This window comes from Schistocerca nitens, chromosome 3, assembly GCF_023898315.1.
Source record: "Schistocerca nitens isolate TAMUIC-IGC-003100 chromosome 3, iqSchNite1.1, whole genome shotgun sequence".
Taxonomy (NCBI): Eukaryota; Metazoa; Arthropoda; class Insecta; order Orthoptera; family Acrididae; genus Schistocerca; species Schistocerca nitens.
In genome coordinates, this window is record NC_064616.1 from 772971255 (window position 1) to 772990410 (window position 19156).

Genomic DNA, 19156 nt, shown 5'->3' on the forward strand with positions numbered 1-19156 from the left:
TAGTGCCTTCAGAAAAATTTAACTGGAAACCAGATTTTTAAGTGAAGTCACGGAATTTCGATGATACACTGGTTTCAACTAATACATTTTATTTTAAGTTTATTACCACGTTTCTGAATTTTTCCAAGAGACATTGGACTTTAAATACGAACACCTATGTTACAGTGTATCCAGGAATTCTACAGATTGTTATAAACACAGTATTCAGACCAGTCAACTCTACAGAACAACTCCAAAACAAAGTTTAGTCCAATGTTTAAAATTTTGTCTTTCTTTGTAATGTACTGAAGAATCAATAAGAATGCCGGACCTCCTGGATAACTTAAAATTATCAATATTATATAAAACTTTTATACAGTATTCTATTAGTTCATTAGGAAAATATTTCGATATTTACACATTACGAAAGTAGGATTTTAAATTAATCAGTTTGAGAATATTTGAGGTTTGGTAGTTCTGCTGTTAAGACAGTCTTAATTAATATTCGTTATCTACTTAAATTTTTTGACTTCAGTTGTCTAAATACAAAAATAATTTTTTCCAAGCAAACACTGATGATATTTAAGCTGCTTGTCAATGCGGTATTGATTACTTACACTATTACGTATTCTGAGGAATACTCTGTCCAGTGAATATCTCTGTGAGCGAATGACTTTGAGCGAAAGCAAGTCTTAATATGTTTTCTGCTAGTGAACATCAATAAATGATGTTTTGTGAAATTTTGTGGCGACCGAAGTTTACGATGTAGAATTGAATCTGATTTACCATTTGGTCACTCCTCCCTGTAGTAATAGGTGGAAGTCCTAAATGTAAGTTGTTGGATAATAAAAGTTTAATTAATTTTCCAGTCGATCTATTTCTTTGACGTGTAAATTAGGGAAAATAGCCAAGTAAAGAATATTTCTATCGCCTGGTCGTGGAATCGATGAGTTTATCAACATTCTCTGAGGCATTTGTAATTCATCGTGTCCAAATATTTGTAAAATTATTGACAAATAAGCTGCTGGAACTGATACTGAAAACAACAGTTGGGAAACTTTGCCACGAAATTTTACGTTAGTTGGTAGTAACTTATCTCCAAAAACTAGGGTTGTTTATAGTAACTTGTCGTGATACGGTAAATATTGATAGTATAGATAAAGCACCCTCATTAACCTGAAAAGACTAAATACATGGTACATGACGATCAAATGTAGGATAAATGACTGCATCGAAAATTACGATAATAAATACATGTGTGCAATGAGGATCGTTAAGACAGTATTAGGTACAGGTAGAAGTTATGAAACATTTTCAAATGACATTACTACCACTACTTCTACTTCTCGTTCCACTTAGCCCGTTGGTTATCAACAACCATGCCAGTGTTAAGCCGAGTAAAATAGAATTACTCCTATGTGACTCAGTCTTAACGTACCAGACTACTGATCTAAAGCTCGTGTTTTCGGTCCCCAGTCAATCTAGAATGTTTATCTGTAACTTCCACTCCCACTCACCATAAGTGTCTGGCTAAGTAGTCTCAGTTGTAGGACGAAGGCAACAGCATACCACCTCCAATAGGATGTTACCTAGCAAAGCACTGTGGTGTTTAAACTGACATATGGGTGTCACAACAGCTTTACATTTTTAACTTGCCCTCATTAAAACTAATTTCAGCAACAGAAAGCACTGTAACCAGAAGGCATAGGTCTGGAATCTCTCATGAGATGTTCCACAAGGATTATTGCATGGACCAGTGCTACTAATAATCGTTTTAAATGACATGCCCTACAATACAGGCACCTTAATGGTTTACATGACTCAATCCAGACAATGTTTTTATTTTTGGCAAAAGTGTAGCATACTAAAACCACGGAACAAAGTGTTTATTAAGTTACATAATACTTGGTTTGAAGATAATCAGCTGACTATACGGACGGGGAGGGGGGCTTTGGAGGAATGTTATTTTCAACCTATGTCCAAACTTGATATTGAGTGATTATGTACCAGAAGATGACCAGAAGATTCTACCCTGAAACAATGTGGCAGGAAGTTACATCCAGCAGTTCTCCAGATATTTCTTAGAACAGTCTAAATTTTTGGAAGTTTTGAATATCAAAATTTGAAAATAGTTCAAAAGATGATGTTATTTATTTAACATTTCAAAATATCAAAATTGTATGTTCTTTCTAAGCTATTTGTATTTTCTACTGTTGTATTCTGTCATGTATGTGAAGTTACATACTTAACAGCATGCAGCTCAACATTTAACCATTAACCACATTGTACAGAATTGAGAAATAATGTTCACTGAATCTTTGATCTTCCTTTCTCTCCATTTGTCATGTGTACTGTCATTGGCAGGGACTGATACTATTCTGTATGTAGCTAAGCTTTGTAACATGTCAACTCCCATTGTAAAATATATTTTAAGTTACTAAGAATGCTATTGATTGCCTTAAAACCCATAAGTGTGCATGAATAAATAAATACACCATAAAAGAGTTTGGTTTCGTGATATTGGTATTCACAAAGTATAATGTAATACTTCCAATAACTAGGTGTACTGGAAACGTGATGTATGCTTAGTCATAAATCTGACTCTGCTGTTATGTCTTACCAGTTTTATTTCAGATTACTCACTGAATGAAATAGTGCAGTGTTTCAGACATTGTACTCACATTTGGATGAGACACTGTTCATATCCCTGTCTAGTCACTGAGATCTAGATTTTGTATAATTTCCCTGAAATGTTTAAGATGAAATACAGACTGGTTTATTTGAAAAGCTTGATATCTGTCTCTAATGACTGTATCATCAACAAGACATTCCATAAATTATTGCAGTCTATCATATTGGAAGATAGATCATGTGAGGGTAATCATGAGATGGATGATAGACTATGGTAACAGGAGCAGTAAGTTTCCTTACATGTCTTTTGATGAATGTGACGACAGAGCTTTGATAAAGTGAGTTCTGTGCCTAGTTTTTGATTTATTGTTAACTCTTACCTTTCATCTTTAATGCATTCACTTCATTTGGCTTTACAGATTTTATAGTTTCACCATGGTGGTTGTACAGTTGTTCATTGCTGACATTTTCTAAAATTTTTGTGAAGGTATCTCACCTGAGGAACAATAATATCCTCAGCAAATTACTGTTTGGATTTAAGAAGAGATTCTCTAATGACAATGTTCACTCACAAAATTTTACATGCATTAAATAGTAAAATAGTGCTGGTTGGTATTTTGTACAACCTATCTAAAACATTTGACTGTGTGAATCACAGTATTCTTGTAGATAAATTGAAGTTTTAGGCATTTGAGGGTATAGCCAACCAGTGGATGTCATATCTATCGAAAAGAATGCAGAAAGTTGTACTTAGTAATCCAGCCAATACAGTCGGGCTGTGTTATTCCAAGTGGGAAGAAATCACTTGTGAGATTCTACAAGGCTCAGTCTTAAGTCCAGTATTGTTTCTCATAAAAACAACCTTCCATCTAATATACAATAAGCAGAATTAGTTCTTTTTACAGATGACAATAGTATTGTAATTAATCCAGGTATATGTACAGAAACAGAACGAATGGTAAACAATGTTTTCAAAAGTATCATTGACTGATTTTATGCAAATGGTCTCTCTCTGAATTTTAAAAAGGGGTACTACTCCAATGACAAATGTAACACCTGGTGAGGAAATAATAAATTTGGTGGGAACTTCGAAATTTTTGTGTGTGCATATTGATGAGAATTTAAACTTGGAAAAGAACATTCTCTACCTCCTAAATCAACTTAGTTCAGCCACATTTACACTTAGAATCGTTGCAAATCTTAGGGAGAGATAAATCAGTAAGTTGACATATTTTGCATATTTTCATTCAAAAATGTCATATGGAATTATGTTTTAGAGTAAATCAACTTTAAGAAAGAAAGTCTTCATAGCTCAAAAACATGCTGTAAGAAATATATGGTGCTCACCCACGATCATGTAGTAGGCATCTGTTTAAGGAGTTGGGCGTTCTGACTACTGTTTCATAGCATATTTATTCCCTCCTGAAGTTTTTTTGTAAATAATTCATTGCAGTTAAAAAGGAAGTGATATACAAAATTACACAATACCAGAAGGTAAAAAATGACATTCATTACTCGACATTAAGGTTGTGTTTAGCACAAAAAGGGCTGTATAATGCTGCAGCTAAAAATGTTTGAATACTTAGCTGGAGATATAAAATGTCTGGCAGCAGCAAAGTTAAATTTAAAAACAAACTGAAAAGTTTCTCCATGACAACTCCACTCTGTAGAAAAATTTCTGTTATTGTAACGTGTAAGAGGTGGTGGGTAGCAATTACTAACTCACATCTGTATGTTGTTCTTTTTGTTTCTATCTTTATTTTTTCTGTTTTTAACAAAAAATCAATGTTCAGCATGCAGCCATATTTACAAATTAATTTGCAATGTGAATGTAAAATGACTTTTTCCACATTGCTATTTATTGTACAAAATGATCTGTAGAACATGAAACTGACTGACTTCGTAATCACCAATGTGTTTGATAACATTAATGGTCAAACCTGATGGATTCTAGCATATTCATGAATACTTTTGTTTTTGTATATGTCAGTGTTCATACAAATGAGTTCCAATGGGAGAGACATTGGAATATAACAATGGGCAAATACAGCTTGAAGATATGACCTTAGCAGAAATTTTAGTCCACAGTAGCATTTGGAATGTGAAGGTATATTTCAGTTTGTGTACTAATCAAAAGTGACATTGTGGGTTCAGCCATATCCAATACATTTCTTAGAAATTAGTGAGCAAGCTGTTTTTTGTACTCTAATAATAGTAAATAGACAAGTTTCCCATTTTGTCTGTAATACCACTGCTGCTGCCAGTTATGAGTATTGAAAGTGAGTGAATATCACAGTAATTAAGAGGGGCAGAATTATTATTACAAGCTTTGTAAAGTGTGACAACCAAATGCAAAATTTTGTTGCTTGTAACTTAAATATGAGGTCAAATACATCAGAAAACTTTTAGCAGTGTGCTATATTATCTTTTGATAGCAAATAAAATTTCAGCCCTGAGAATTTGCTGTCTTAGGTTGGAATTCTGTAACTTAAACATTGACCTCATGCAAGAAGTAACAGCAGAGCCCTCGAGCAACTGAATTGTGAGATCAGCAGTGGTGCATATATATTATCCAGTTGTCTGTGAGTGCTTTGTCAGTGTTAGAGCTAGGCACCCTTTACAGGGGAGACAGGGCCCAGGGAAAACCTGAGGTGTTTTGTTACAACTATCAACTATCCCCTTAACCAACAAGTTTGAGGTGCTGTCTTCCACTGAAATAAAAACTGAGCCAGTGAGACTCATCTCACTTGTTGGGAAACCTACTGTGTTCTGTGGCAAAAAAAGGCAAATACAAATTGTTGGGGTGTATTAATCACCAGCAGTTCAAATGTATGGTCTATAATGGTACTCCTTTGGAAAATGATGGCAAGGGATGAGAAGAAACACCAGGAGCACTCAGTGTAAATATCTGGGAGCATCATTCAAGAGCCTGTTCCAACAGCCATTCAGAGAACAGAGTGCAACCAATTACAGATCGTGGCACACATTGGAACAAATGATCCCTGTTATCTGGGCTCCAAGGTCAGACTTGGATCATTCCAGCAATTGGCGGAGAAGGATGAGAAGACCAGTCTTGATCACAGAGTTTCAGTGAAGCTCACAGTTTGCAGCGTTGCTCCAAGAACTCATTGTGACCGCCTGATTCTGATCGGAATGGAGAGACTGATTCAGAGACTTTGAAGGTTCTGCGACAAGCTAGACTGTGACTCCCTGGACAAGTGTCACAGGGTTGAGAACAATAGGGTCCCCGCTAAACCTTCAGAGACTGCTTTCCAGATAGTTGATTTTTTTGGGGGTGCACCCTTTTTTTTTTTTTAGATTAGATGACATTCCAAAAAGTCTAGATAATGATAGCTGTAGAGGCTTTGAAGTGTCACTATAAGATAAAAAAATAAAATAAAAAAAAAGAAAAACCCCCTACAGGTGATACTATTAAAATTCTTGTGATTAACTGCTGGAGTGAAACTTCCTGGCAGATTAAAACTGTGCACCCGACCGAGACTCGAACTCGGGACCTTTGCCATATATATATATATATATATATATATATATATATATATATATATATATATATATATATATATATATATAAAATAGAGGGAAACATTCCACGTAGGAAAAATATATCTAAAAACAAAGATGATGTGACTTACCAAATGAAAGTGCTGGCAGGTCGACAGACACACAAACATACACACAAAATACAAGCTTCCGCAACAAACTGTTGCCTCATCAGGAAAGAGGGAAGGAGAGGGAAAGACGAAAGGATGTGGGTTTTAAGGGAGAGGGTAAGAAGTCATTCCAATCCCGGGAGCGGAAAGACTTACCTTAGGGGGAAAAAGGACGGGTATACACTCGCGCGCGCACACACACATATCCATCCACACATATACAGACACAAGCAGACAGATATCTTTAAATATATATATTTTCCTGGCAGTGCGCACAGTTTTAATCTGCCAGGAAGTTTCATATCAGCGCACACTCCGCTGCAGAGTGAAAATCTCATTCTGGAAACTGCTGGAGTGTTCAGAACAAAGTGTCATAGTTTTAAGCTCCCTGGAAAAACAATGGAGCTCATGTAATACTAGTTACAGAAAGGTGGTTAACACCCAAAATTGATAGCAGTGAGATTTTTGAGGAAAATTGAAGTGTGTATTGAGATGATATAGAAATGGAAATAGAAGTGTATTTTTCACAGTAGACAAGAAACTCAAATCCACTGAGACAGAAAATGAAACTGAGCATGAGATTTTCTCTGCAAGATTCATTAATAAAGGTGAGCATAATCTTATAATCAGATCCTTCTATCAACAACCAGACTCACCTCCAGATGTAACTTCACCAATTGCACTGTCATCGTCAGAGAAGGCATAAATCATTCAACAGTCATTTGGCAAAAGTTCCAGTTTTTGTAAGTGGTGTTTGTGACAGGAGACAAATATCCTGTGACTCATTGCAAAATGCATTCTCTGAAAAATAATGAGAGTAATAGTTCAGAAACCCATTCGTGATGGAAATAAGTTAAATCTAGTGCAACAAAGACACCTGACCCCTTTGAGGAGGTCCACAGTAAAACTGGTTGTGTGTGAAGGCTATTAATCATTCCAAGACTAGTTCCAGACCCATGTGGATGACAGGAAATGAAACTGAGGGTAGCAAAGGAAAAACAGAAATGCTGAATTCCATTTACAAATGTTCCTTTACAAAGGAAAATCCAGGAGTATTGCTCCACTTTAATTCTTGACCACTGCATATATGAGTGATATAGTAGATTTAGTCAAGTGATGTTGAAAAACAGATTAAAATGCTAAAACTGAACACGACACCAGGTCCATTGGAATTCCTATCAGGTTCTATATTGAATTTGTGGCAGAGTTAACCCCTCATTGAACCATAATCTACTGTAGAGTCCTCAGGCGAAAAACCATCCCCAGAAGCTGGAAGAAAGCACAGATCACAATCTTGTAAGAGGATTAGCCGAAATGATCCATAGAACTACTGCCCAGTACCCTTGACATCCATTTGTTGTAAAATCTTAACATGTATTCTGAACTAAAACATAATGAGGTATCTAGAACAGAATGTCGTCCTTCATCCCAACCAATATGGATTCCGAAAACACTTATCATGTGAAACCCAACTTGCACTTTTCTCACTTGACATGCTGAAAGCCATGGATGATACAGCGAGTTAGATGCAGTATTTCTTGATTTCCAACAAATAGTTGACTCAGTACCACACCTATGCTTATTATCGAATGTATGTTCATATGGGGTACTGAGTGTAATTTGTGACTAGATTGATGATTTCGTGGCAGGGAGACTGCAGCATGTTATCTTGGATGGAGGGTTATTGACAGATGTAGAAGTACCTTCAAGTGTGCATTAATCCTTGCTGTTCGCATTGTATATTAATGACCTTGCAGATAATGTTAACAGTAACCTCGGACTTCTCACACATGATGCAGTCATGTATAATCAAATACTGTCTTTTAAGCTGCACAAAAATTCTGTCAGATCGTGATAAGATTTCAAAGTATTGCAAAGATTGGCAACTTGCTTTAAATGTTGAAGATGTTAAATTGTACATTTCACAAAGTGGAAAAAAAGTAGTATCATGTGACTAAAATATCAGTGACTCATAATTAGACTTGGTCAACTCATACAAATATATGGGTGTAACAGTTCGTTGGATATGAAATGAAACAATCACATAGGCTCAGTCATAGGTAAATCAGGTGGCAGATTTTGGTTCATTGGTAGAGCATTAGGGAAATGCAATCGATCTACAAAGGCTATTGCTTACAAAACACTTACGTGACCTATCCTAGAATATTCCTCAAATATACCTCTACAAAATAGGATTTATGGAGAATTTTGAATGTATGCAGAGGAGAACAGCATGAATGTGCATAGATTTGTGTGATATCTGGGAGAGTTTCATGTAGATGCAAAAGTAACTAAACTGGTAAATACCGTAAGATAGATACAAGCCATCCCAAGAAAGCCTACTAGCAAGAACCAGCTTTAAATGATGAGTCTAGAAATATACTATATCCCCTTCATGATGCTCCCTTAAGGTTGCAAGTATAAAATTAGATTAATTACAGTGCCCATAGAGATGATTAAACAGCCATTCTCCCCGTGGTCCATATGTGAATGGAACAGGAAGAAGTGCTAATAACTAATACAATGGGAAGCACACTATGCCATGCACTTCGCTTCATAGTGGTGTGTGGAATATGGATGTAGATGTACAAAAAATCTTATGTTTGTTAACCTCGTTTTTCCCTAGCAGTTTCTCATGAGAGGCAGAATGACAAAACATGTGCACAATTAAAGGCATGTGCTGTTAGAATCATAAAAATTTTAATTAACAGGCCCATAATTTTAAAAATAAAGTAATAAAATAAAACAATGTTTTGTGTGGGGGTGGGACAGTTATAAACATTGATTTTATATACACACAATTAAAACTGAGTAATATGCCTGCATTTAGAAGAAGCAAGATTCAAACACATGTATGACATCAAGATTTAGGTTTTCCATGGTTGCTTAAGGTGAATGCTGGGGTTGCTCACAGGCACTAAAGGCCAATCTGTTGTGCCCCCACACTGACAACAACACATAATAATAATAATAATAATAATCATGTGGGATTATGCTGTTTCAATGGGTGAAATCCTGTGCAGGCTCTTCAACTATGCCATCCTAGAATTCACTTTAAGCAATCTAAGATTGTACATAAAATGCATTGTCTATTGTTTATCTTGCACATAAATTGGCTTTGTCATTGGTCCTTAATAATATAGTAGACCTACATAATAATACATTAATTACTGAAAGTAAAAGAAACATTGTTTTGGTAATGTCATTATCATGCATATAAAAAAACTTTAAGCAATGAAAACTACAGATTGTAATATCAACAATATAAGGAAAGGTGACATCTTGAATGCAGACAGACACAATGAAAACACTGCTATACATTTAGCTTTCACCCAATGCCTTCTTCAGGAAAGGAAAGCACATGCACATGCACACAAACCAAACACACCTCATACACACATAACAACCATCTCTGGCAGCTTGGACTGGCAGCAGTGTGTGTGCATGAGGTGTGATTGCTTGTGTGAATGAATGTGTATCTCTGTTGCCTTGCTGAAGAAGGCTTTGGCCAAAAGCTAAATGTGTGACAGTCTTTTCATTGTGCCTGTCTGCATCTCAAGGGGTCATCTTTATTGTGAGTTGCAATCTATACATTTCCTTATATTGGCAATACAATAAAAAAATAAAATAAAATAATAAAAAAATTTAGTGGCATGGACTCTGCAGAGTTCTTTGTAAAGTCTTCGTGGATTCACTTAGAGTTTCTGTACTTAATCTTCAGTTTAACTATCATAAATGCTAAGAGCTGGGTAAAAAAAAAGGACAATTTTTCAAAGACTTTTTTTTCATGCAATGGAAATGTTAATGTATAAGGATTGTCTTGAACAAACGTTTCCAATGAAATATAGGATCAGAATAGCACACAATAGGCACCTGAAGATAGTCATTGTTCACAATGACTGTTTCTGCATGAGATACGATACCAGAGGTAAGTTATTCCAGGTGTGAATGGTACTTTGCAATTAATGTGAGTACCTAAAAGTTTTACCCAATAAAATTTGTACATCTGTTCATAATTCCAACAGAATATAGCACGGTTTGGTTGGATTATGTGGTAGTTAATAAATGGTAAACCATTTAAAAGCAAATTTAAGACATTTTTGTTATTTGTGGCTGAAATGTTCAAGTGTGTTATAGGTAATTATATTCCAGAATGAATTTTCACATTACAGTGGAGTGTGCTCTAATTACCAACTTACATAACAAACTCATGTGTTGGACTAGGACTCAAACCTGGTCTCTTTGCTTGTTGTGGGCAAGTGCTCTAGTGACTGGGCTACCCAAGCACAATTTGCGACCTACCTTCATAGCTTTACTCCCAGCAGTACCTCTTCTCATACCTTCCAAACTTCTCAATTATTCTCCTGTACTCTTTGTGAGATTAGCACTCTAGGAAGGATATTGTGGATAAATAGCTTAGCCACAGTCTAGGAATTGTTTCCAGAACAAGCCACTGCTAGAAGGGTATGTTCCAATCCATACCAGTCACTTGTCAAGTGTGTTAATATTTAGCAAAAGTAATTGGGCAGTCATGGATACATGGTGGCTTTTATGATAATTTTATGCCAGAATTTTTTTATTGTATAGATTTATAATTACTAATGTAATTATAATTGCTTTGGCCAATACCTCACAGTAACATTGTTTTCAAGGACAAAGCATGACTGCCACGGACAGTTTTTAGGTTCTGCAGTATTTAATGAACTGGATATTAAGCCCATAATGCTTGATTTAACATAGTGAGAGGGTCATATAATAATAGTGAAACATACTGTTCAGCCTATTTCGTTCCCTATCCTTCACCAAGTAGAGCTTGTGATCAATATCTGATGACCTTACTATCAACGGGATGTTTAACACTAGTTATTCCTTCCTTCTATTATCAAGAACTGAAGTTAAATTACAATTAATACTGTGCAATCCTACACCATATAATAAAAAGGAAAAATGCAATACTGATGTGAACTATTATTATGTAATAAACATTAAAATGATGATGTAAATGAGGTTCAGTCCCTTGACAATCATGGGGGTGGGGGGACGGAGGTAAACATCATCTGTCACTCATATATCTCATCTTTTTAATTTCATTCTTGTATATGGTGCCTATTTGGGATCAACATATGCAGTTTCTTGAAGGTGTTTTACTCTTTTTAATTACTGATGGTTCATTACTCTGATGTGCTATTAGTGTAGTACTTGGAAAACCCTAATATTTTAAATAAATTATTTGGATTGAGAAAATCCAGCTGTAATTCTCTGAAGCTGGTATGAAAAGTAAACATAATTGATAGCTGCATGCTGAAAATTCTTTTCACTTATAGAATGAAGGTCTTGCCTCTAGGCTAAATGCATTCCATCATATTGTAGAAAAGATCCAAGTTGAATTAGCTGTAATGTTGCAGAGAGCATAGGCAGGTAGCAGTTTCTGCGACAAAACCTTCTAAAATACCATAGAAACCATTTATTAATGAAATAACAGTATTGATTCCAGCTATAAGGGTGTTTCTGACAAAGCATTAAATTCATGTGCTACATTTCATGTGACATGCTATCACAAATCTGTGCCCCCAGTTAACAACCCAGTGGCATTTTCTGACAGTCTGCAATGCGTATTTGTAATGCCCTTTTGTAAAAGTGTAAACAAGCACAGAATATCTGTTTACAAACATTTCACAGCTTCTAATTTTTGCAGTTTTAATTTTTTTATACAAAAGTTTTGAGAAAGTTAGCTGTAATATATTAACAATCTCTCAATTCAGCTTCCACAAGGCTTCTCTCAACAGTAAGTTTTTTTTTTTTTTCCCCCTCCCATAACTGAAGTTCTGGCAAAATGAAACTTGGAGAAAGTCTTGTTGGTATTTCTATAACCTTGCTGAGGCTTTTTATTGTGTAGAACATAAAATTTTTTTCATGCGCACCTGACAGCAGCTTATGACTGCTTCGGATAACTAAAATTGCTTGTTTATTATCTGTAAATGTTGATCTGTCTATTTATTGTAACATGAATTACAGATTTGAACTAAATCACAAAGATTGAATAGAACTGAGGATACATCCAATCTTTAAACTTGGGCTGACATTTAATATTTTCATTTCATGTCCTCATGTAGTGGTGATGTCAACCATGGCTACTTCCTAATTTTATATGAACTTTTACCAGCAGGGTTTCTTAAAAGGGCCAGCAAGTCACTGTGACCACTGTCTCACACAAATTACATGCAAGAGCCACTGAATGTATGACTACAGAGTTGTAGGGCATCCAATAAAATTCTTAGTGTAGAAGGTTCAGGAGAGTGTCTCTTTTACTGTAATACTACACCACAGCACAGTGTCAGTTGGACTTGTGATCCATTTATTGGGCCATAGGTTTTACCTCACATTTACACGGACCATGTTTCAGAAGTTAGTTTGGATCTGATAAAGACAGTAGCCAACACATGTTATGAAGTAATGTAGTAAATAATAATTCATAAGCAGTCTAGACTATTATTCAGCTATAATTTTTGTAATATTTTTACATTCCATCCTGGATTTTCCATTGTTTGATTTTGCTATTACACTTTTGCATGAGCTGTATTGACCTGTTAAGATTCTAGCGGCTTGTCTGTAAATTTTGTTTGATGGGTAGGCTCTACTGGCATACTTACTTGACAAGCACTTCAAATTCCATCAGAATTACAGTGGTATTTCCTAGACCCCTCCCAACAAATCTGAGTAGTTCTCCATTCACCTTACCACCGATTTACCCCTATTAAATGCCATTTCCGAGTACAGCCCCTGGATATGAAAACAATGTGTGACAGTCCAGAAGTTACCACTAATATTGTATTGGATGCTACTGGGTTCATTTTCTTATGGCCATTAACTTGCATGTATCCACATTTTGGAGGGTTGCTATTAATCACATGACATGGAAATTATGTTCTGCATTTCTGTATGATCATCTAGTGGTGATTCTTTTCTGTGGACAACAGCCTTTCATGGGAACAGTCTGAGCCTATCTGATATTTTTTTTCTGTGCATAGAGGACATTAGCAGTGCAACTTGTCTTCCTTTGCAGGAAACTGATGTTACTTTCATTTCTGTTGAACATTTCCTCTTCCAGTATAACATACTAAGTCTTATAATCCAAAAATTCTCTAAGCCAATCATATTTATTTGAAGATACATCATATAATATTTTGGTTATAAGTTGACACAGCAGTATAGACAATGTTGAGGTTCTGCAAGTTGACAAATGGGAATGAATGCATGATACTGTGCACTAGTGGACAAATGCTGCTATCAGAGCACAAAACATGTAAATATCTTAATTTAAGAGACTCTGACTGAAAAATGGGGTACCAGCTGCCTCATTCTACCTTCCTCAGCACCTTTTAAACATTTTCTCAAAAATTTGGCATGCAAAAATAGTCACACTTTTTTAAACATACAATTCGCCTCAAACTCCCATAAGCTCCCCTAGCTGTAATTTTCTCACACCTGCTAGCCCATTGCTGTAAGTCACTCATTCCCATCCACTCACAATTACCATTTCTCTCTCACTCATTCAGCCCATTTCATTGTCATTAACTCTTTGTGTGTGTCTCTGTCAGTGTCTCCTTTGTTACAGCCCCAGTCTCCTTCCACTGTCACTATCTCCATCTTGCTGTCTATTACTGCTAATATTTCATTTCTTCCTTTCTTCCAACTGCTGCTATCTCTTCTCACTGTCACTATCTCTCTCTTCCTCATACTAATTGTCATAGTCATATACTCTGTCTCTCATGATCACAGGCTCTCACCCATTTCCACTTTCTCTTTATTCTCACCCCCTGGCACTGTCCTCTTCACTCCTTTTCTAGAACTGGTCTGTCACTGTCAGCTATGTTCCACCGGTACTATCTCTCTCTCTCTCTCTCTCTCTCTCTCTCTCTCTCTCTCTCTCTCTCTCTCTCTCTCTCTCGGCATAAAAAAGCCTGAACATTTGCACATAAGCCGGAGAAGCACAAGTCTTCTTCAGCTTCTCTCGCTAGGAAGGGGTCCCCTTGGGTCACTCCCTCCGCAGGTTTCTTCTAGTGGGAAAGACGACACCCACCAATGGCTGAAGAACCCAAAAGCAGCTGATCGTAGGGCTTCACACTCATCCTCAGTCCTGGAGACTGAGCCAGTGAAGTTCTCTCAGCCAGGGAAACCCAAGGAGCAGCAAGAGAAATAAAAAAAGAAAACCCCTAAGACCAAGGAAATTGCAGTGGCACCCATACCGTCACTACCTACAAGCTCTGCGGTTGAGGATAGGGTGGAGATTTTGGCATCTGCTGAAGACCTAGATCTCGCCAGACCCTCAGGCAATAGATCGGTGGCAGCAGGTGACTCTGAGGCGTAAACTGCCTCATTGAATGTTCCATGTCTTCCCAGTCTCAAGATGTCATCCTCCAGTGGAATTGCAGCAGTTTTTTCCACCACCTGGCTGAGCTATGGCAACTGTTAAGCTTTACACCTGCTATCTGCATTTCCCTCCAGGAAACCTGGTTTCCAGCAATGCGGACCCCTGCACTCTGCAGCTATAAGGGCTGCACTCTGCAGCTATAATCAAGTGTCAGGTGGAGTTTGCGTTTAAGTCCTAAACTCGGTCTGTAGTAAACATGTGCCCCTTCAAACCCCTCTGGAAGCTGTGGCTGTCAGAATAAGAATGACGCAAGAAGTAACTGTTTGCAATGTGTACCTTCCTCCAGATGGTGCAGTACCCCTGAATGTATGAGCTGCACTGATTGAACAACTCCCTAAACCTTCACTACTTCCGGGAGATTTGAATGCCCATAACCCCTTGTGGGGTGGTACCATGCATACTGGCCTGGGCAGAGATGTCAAAACTTTACTGTCACAATTTGACGTCTGCCTCTTAAATATTGGGGCCGCGACACATTTGAGTGTGGCTCATAGTAGTTACTCGGCCATTGATTTGCAGTCCAGGACTTCTTCCATCTATCCACTGGAGAGCACATGACGACCTGTGTGGTAGTGACCCCTTCCCCATCTTCTTGTCATTGCCCCAGAGTCAGGCACACGGACGCCTGCCCAGATGGGCTTTGAACAAGGCGGACTGGGGAACTTTCACCTTTGCTGTCACCACTGAATCTCCCCCACACGGTAACACTGATGTGATGGTTGAGCAGGTGACTAGCACAATTGTTTCTGTGGCAGAAAATGTGACCCCTCACTCCTTAGGGTGCCTGAGGCTTAAGGCAGTCCCTTGGTGGTCGTCGGAAGTCACTGAAGCAATTAAGGAGTGTCGGCGAGCTCTACAGCAGCATAAGCGACACCCTTCCCTGGAGCATCTCATAGCCTTTAAATGGCTCAGTGCCCGTGTTTGCTACCTTATCAAACAACAGAAGGAGTGTTTGGAGAGATACGTCTCCACCATTTGGTGCCACATGTCACCTTCCCAAGTCTGGGCAAAGATCAAATGTCTTTTCGGGTACCAGGTCCCAACAGCTGTCCCTGGTGTTACCATAGATGGCGAGTTATGTACCAACACAAATGCTCCTCAGTGCCCTTGCACATAGCCCCAACACAGCTCCTGGGTCTGATCGCATCCACAGCCAGATGATTAAACATCTCTCATCTGACTACAAGCGACATCTTCTCGTCATCTTCAACCAGATCTGGTGCGATGGCATCTTTCTATCGCAATGGCGGGAGGGCACCATCATTCCGGCACTCAAACCCAGTGAAAACCTGCTTGATGTGGATAGCTATTGGCCCATCAGCCTCACCAACGTTCTTTGTAAGGTGCTGGAACGTATGGTATGTCGGCAGTTGGGTTGGGTCCTGGAGTCACATGGCTTGCTGGCTCCATGTCAGGGTGGCTTCCACCAGGGTCGCTCTATCACTGATAATCTTGTGTCGATAGTGTCTGCCATCCGAACAGCCTTTTCCAGACACCAACACCTGATTGCCATCTTTTTTGACTTACATAAAGCATACGACACCACATTATATGAGTGGGGTCTCTGGGGACCACTCCCGATTTTTATCCAAAACTTCCTGTCACTCCATACTTTCCATGTCCAAGTTGGTGACTCCCATAGTTCCATCCATATCCAGGAGAATGGAGTCCCGCAGAGCTCTGTAGTGAGTCTCTCTCTATTTTTTAGTGACCATTAACAGTCTAGCAGCAGCTGTTGGGCCCTCCGTCTCACGACTTCTGCATTTCGTACTGCTGCTCCAGTACTGTTGTTGCTGAGCAGCGCCTCCAGGGAGCCATCCACAAGGCGCAGTCATGGGCTCTAGCCCACGGCTTCCAGTTTTTAGCCGCAAAGTCGTGTGTCATGCACATCTGTCGGCATCATATTGTTCATCTGGAACCTACACTTTACCTTAATGACGATCCACTCACTGTAGTGGAGACATATCAACTCCTAGGACTGGTTTTCGATGCTCGATTGACTTGGCTCCCTCATCTTTATCAGCTTAAGCAAAAGTGCTGGCAGCACCTCAATGCCCTCTGTTGCCTGTGCAACACCAATTGGGATGCAGATCGCTGTACACTGCTGCAGCTCTACAGAGCCCTTGTCCAATTCTGAATTGACTGTGGGAGTGTGATTTATGGTTCGGTAGTGCCTTCAGCATTGCATTTACTCAACCCTGTGCACCACTGTGGAGTTCGATTAACGACAGGAGCTTTTAGGATGAGTCTAGTGACTGGCATACTGTTGGAGGCTGGTGTCCCTCCATTGCAGATCAGACGTGTGTAAAAATTACCGTCTCCTTTTCCCGCCCGTGGCAGTACATCTCCCACATCGGTGGCCCAGATCGGGCTAACAATTGCGGTTCGCGTGCGGTCCCTTCTCTCCGAGCTGGAGTCCTTCCCTTTACCACCTCTACTTGCGGTCCGTTCACATATGCCTCCATGGTGTATGCCTCAGCCACAGCTTCGTCTGGACCTTTTGCATGGCCCTAAGGACTCCATTAACCCCACCGCTCTCCGCTGTCACTTCCTCTCGATTCTTGACGTGTTGTGGGGCTCTGAAGTGGTTTACACCGATGGCTCAATGGCTGATGGTCACGTAGGCTTCACATATGTTCATGGAGGACATATTGAGTAGCAATCCTTGCCAGTTGGATGCAGTATTTTCACTGCAGAGCTGGTGGCCATATCTCGTGCTCTTGAGTACATCCGCTCATGCCCTGGCGAGTCATTTCTCCTGTGTACTGACTCATTGAGCAACCTACAAGCTATCTGTCAGTGCTACCCTTGCCACCCTCTGGTAGCATCCATTCAGGAGTCCATCTATGCCCTGGAACAGTCCCACCGTTCCATGGTGTTTGTGGGAACCCTAGGACACGTCGGAATCCTCGGCAATGAACTTGCCGACAGGCTGGCCAAAAAAGCGATGCGGAAACCGCTTCTGGAGATAGGCATCTCTGAAGCTGACCTGCGTTCTGTCTTACACCTCAGGTTTTTCCAGCTTTTGGAGATGGAATGGCATAACAGCACGCAGAACAAACTGCGTGTCATTAAGGAGACTATGAATGTGTGGAAGTCTTCCATGCAGGCCTCTCGCAGGGAATCAGTTGTTCTCTGCCGGCTCCGCATTGGCCATACCTGGCATGGTTACCTACTCCGTCGTGAGGACCCACCTCAGTGTTGCTGTGTCTCCCAAATGACAGTCATCCACCTTTTGCTGGACTGCCCACTTTTAGCTGCTCTGCGGCAGACTTTTAACTTTACTAGCACCCTGCCTTTGGTGTTGGGCGACAATGCCTCCACAGCAGCTTTAGTTTTAAGTTTTATCCGTGAGAGTGGGTTTTATAGTTCTATGTAGTTTTTAGCGCATGTCCTTTGTCCCTCTGTGTCCTCCACCCTAGTGCTTTTAGGGTGGAGGTTTTAATGTGTTGCAGAGTGGTTGGCTTTCCCTTTTTATTCTCGTGGTTGGACAGCCACTGTAATCTGCTTTCATGTTTTACTCTCTTCTGTTTCTAGCATCTCTCTGTTGTTTTCTTTTCCTCTTTTGTTCCTTTTAGTGTTCGTTGCCTTCCCTTCGTTCTTGTGGCTTTTCCTTTCATTCTGTTTTGTATTATATGTTTCGTCCGTTTTATTCTCACACTTGTGGCATTGTTTTATTAGGAACAAGAGCCCCATGACCTCATAGTTTGGTCCCTTCTCCCGCCTTTAAACCAACCAACCAATGTTTGCACACCAAAATTTTTGAGAAAATTTTTAAAGGTGCTGAAGCAGGTAGAATAAGATAGTTGCTAACCCATTTTGCAGGTATTCTTTTAAATAAACAGGGAGATATTCACATTGTAGTGTGCATTTTCTGCTGGTTCCCTTCATTACCCTGGTGCAGGAAGGCATGTAACTCATATGAAAAGAAATGTATTGGTCAGTAAAATTGAAATAATTTACTTATGTGAAACTGAAATAATGCAAAACTAATTTTTCACCTCAGATTGGATTTTATGTGCAAAAAAGTTTGGTATGTGCTTCACTACTACAACATGGGATTCCCAGATGCTAACAGAACACTTTACAGCACATTTCTCTTTGCCACATCACTTTATAAACTACATTTTCGCCTCGCACTGGATTTTATGTGCATATTTTACGTGTTCAAGTTGGATAACTTCGAACATCTGATCTTGGAAAAAGATAAAAGATATTAAGAAAATTTTCATGGTTGTTAGAGATCAAAATCTCAGGAATACATTGTAAAAATTACAGTGATTTGCTGTGTGTAGCTGTCTCTGAATCTGTGGCTGGGTTTTTGTATTCAGAAAACAAGTTTTTGGGGCATTTCTTGATAATGGATAAAGATTTTTAAAGACAGGGAGATGGCTCTTGTAGATAAATGCCTAGAAAATATACTGTTAAAATTAGAGCAAGTTAT

General features: G+C 38.8%; 1 protein-coding gene across 1 annotated transcript in view; it reads left to right on the forward strand.

The window, feature by feature from the left end:
• The first annotated feature begins 639 nt into the window (after positions 1–639).
• LOC126248777 (metalloendopeptidase OMA1, mitochondrial-like) overlaps positions 640–19156 on the forward strand; it is a 108735-nt gene continuing 90218 nt past the window's right edge. The window contains exon 1 of the mRNA XM_049950146.1: positions 640–809. The gene's annotated coding sequence lies outside the window, so the exon portion shown is untranslated. The remainder of the gene's footprint in view (positions 810–19156) is intronic.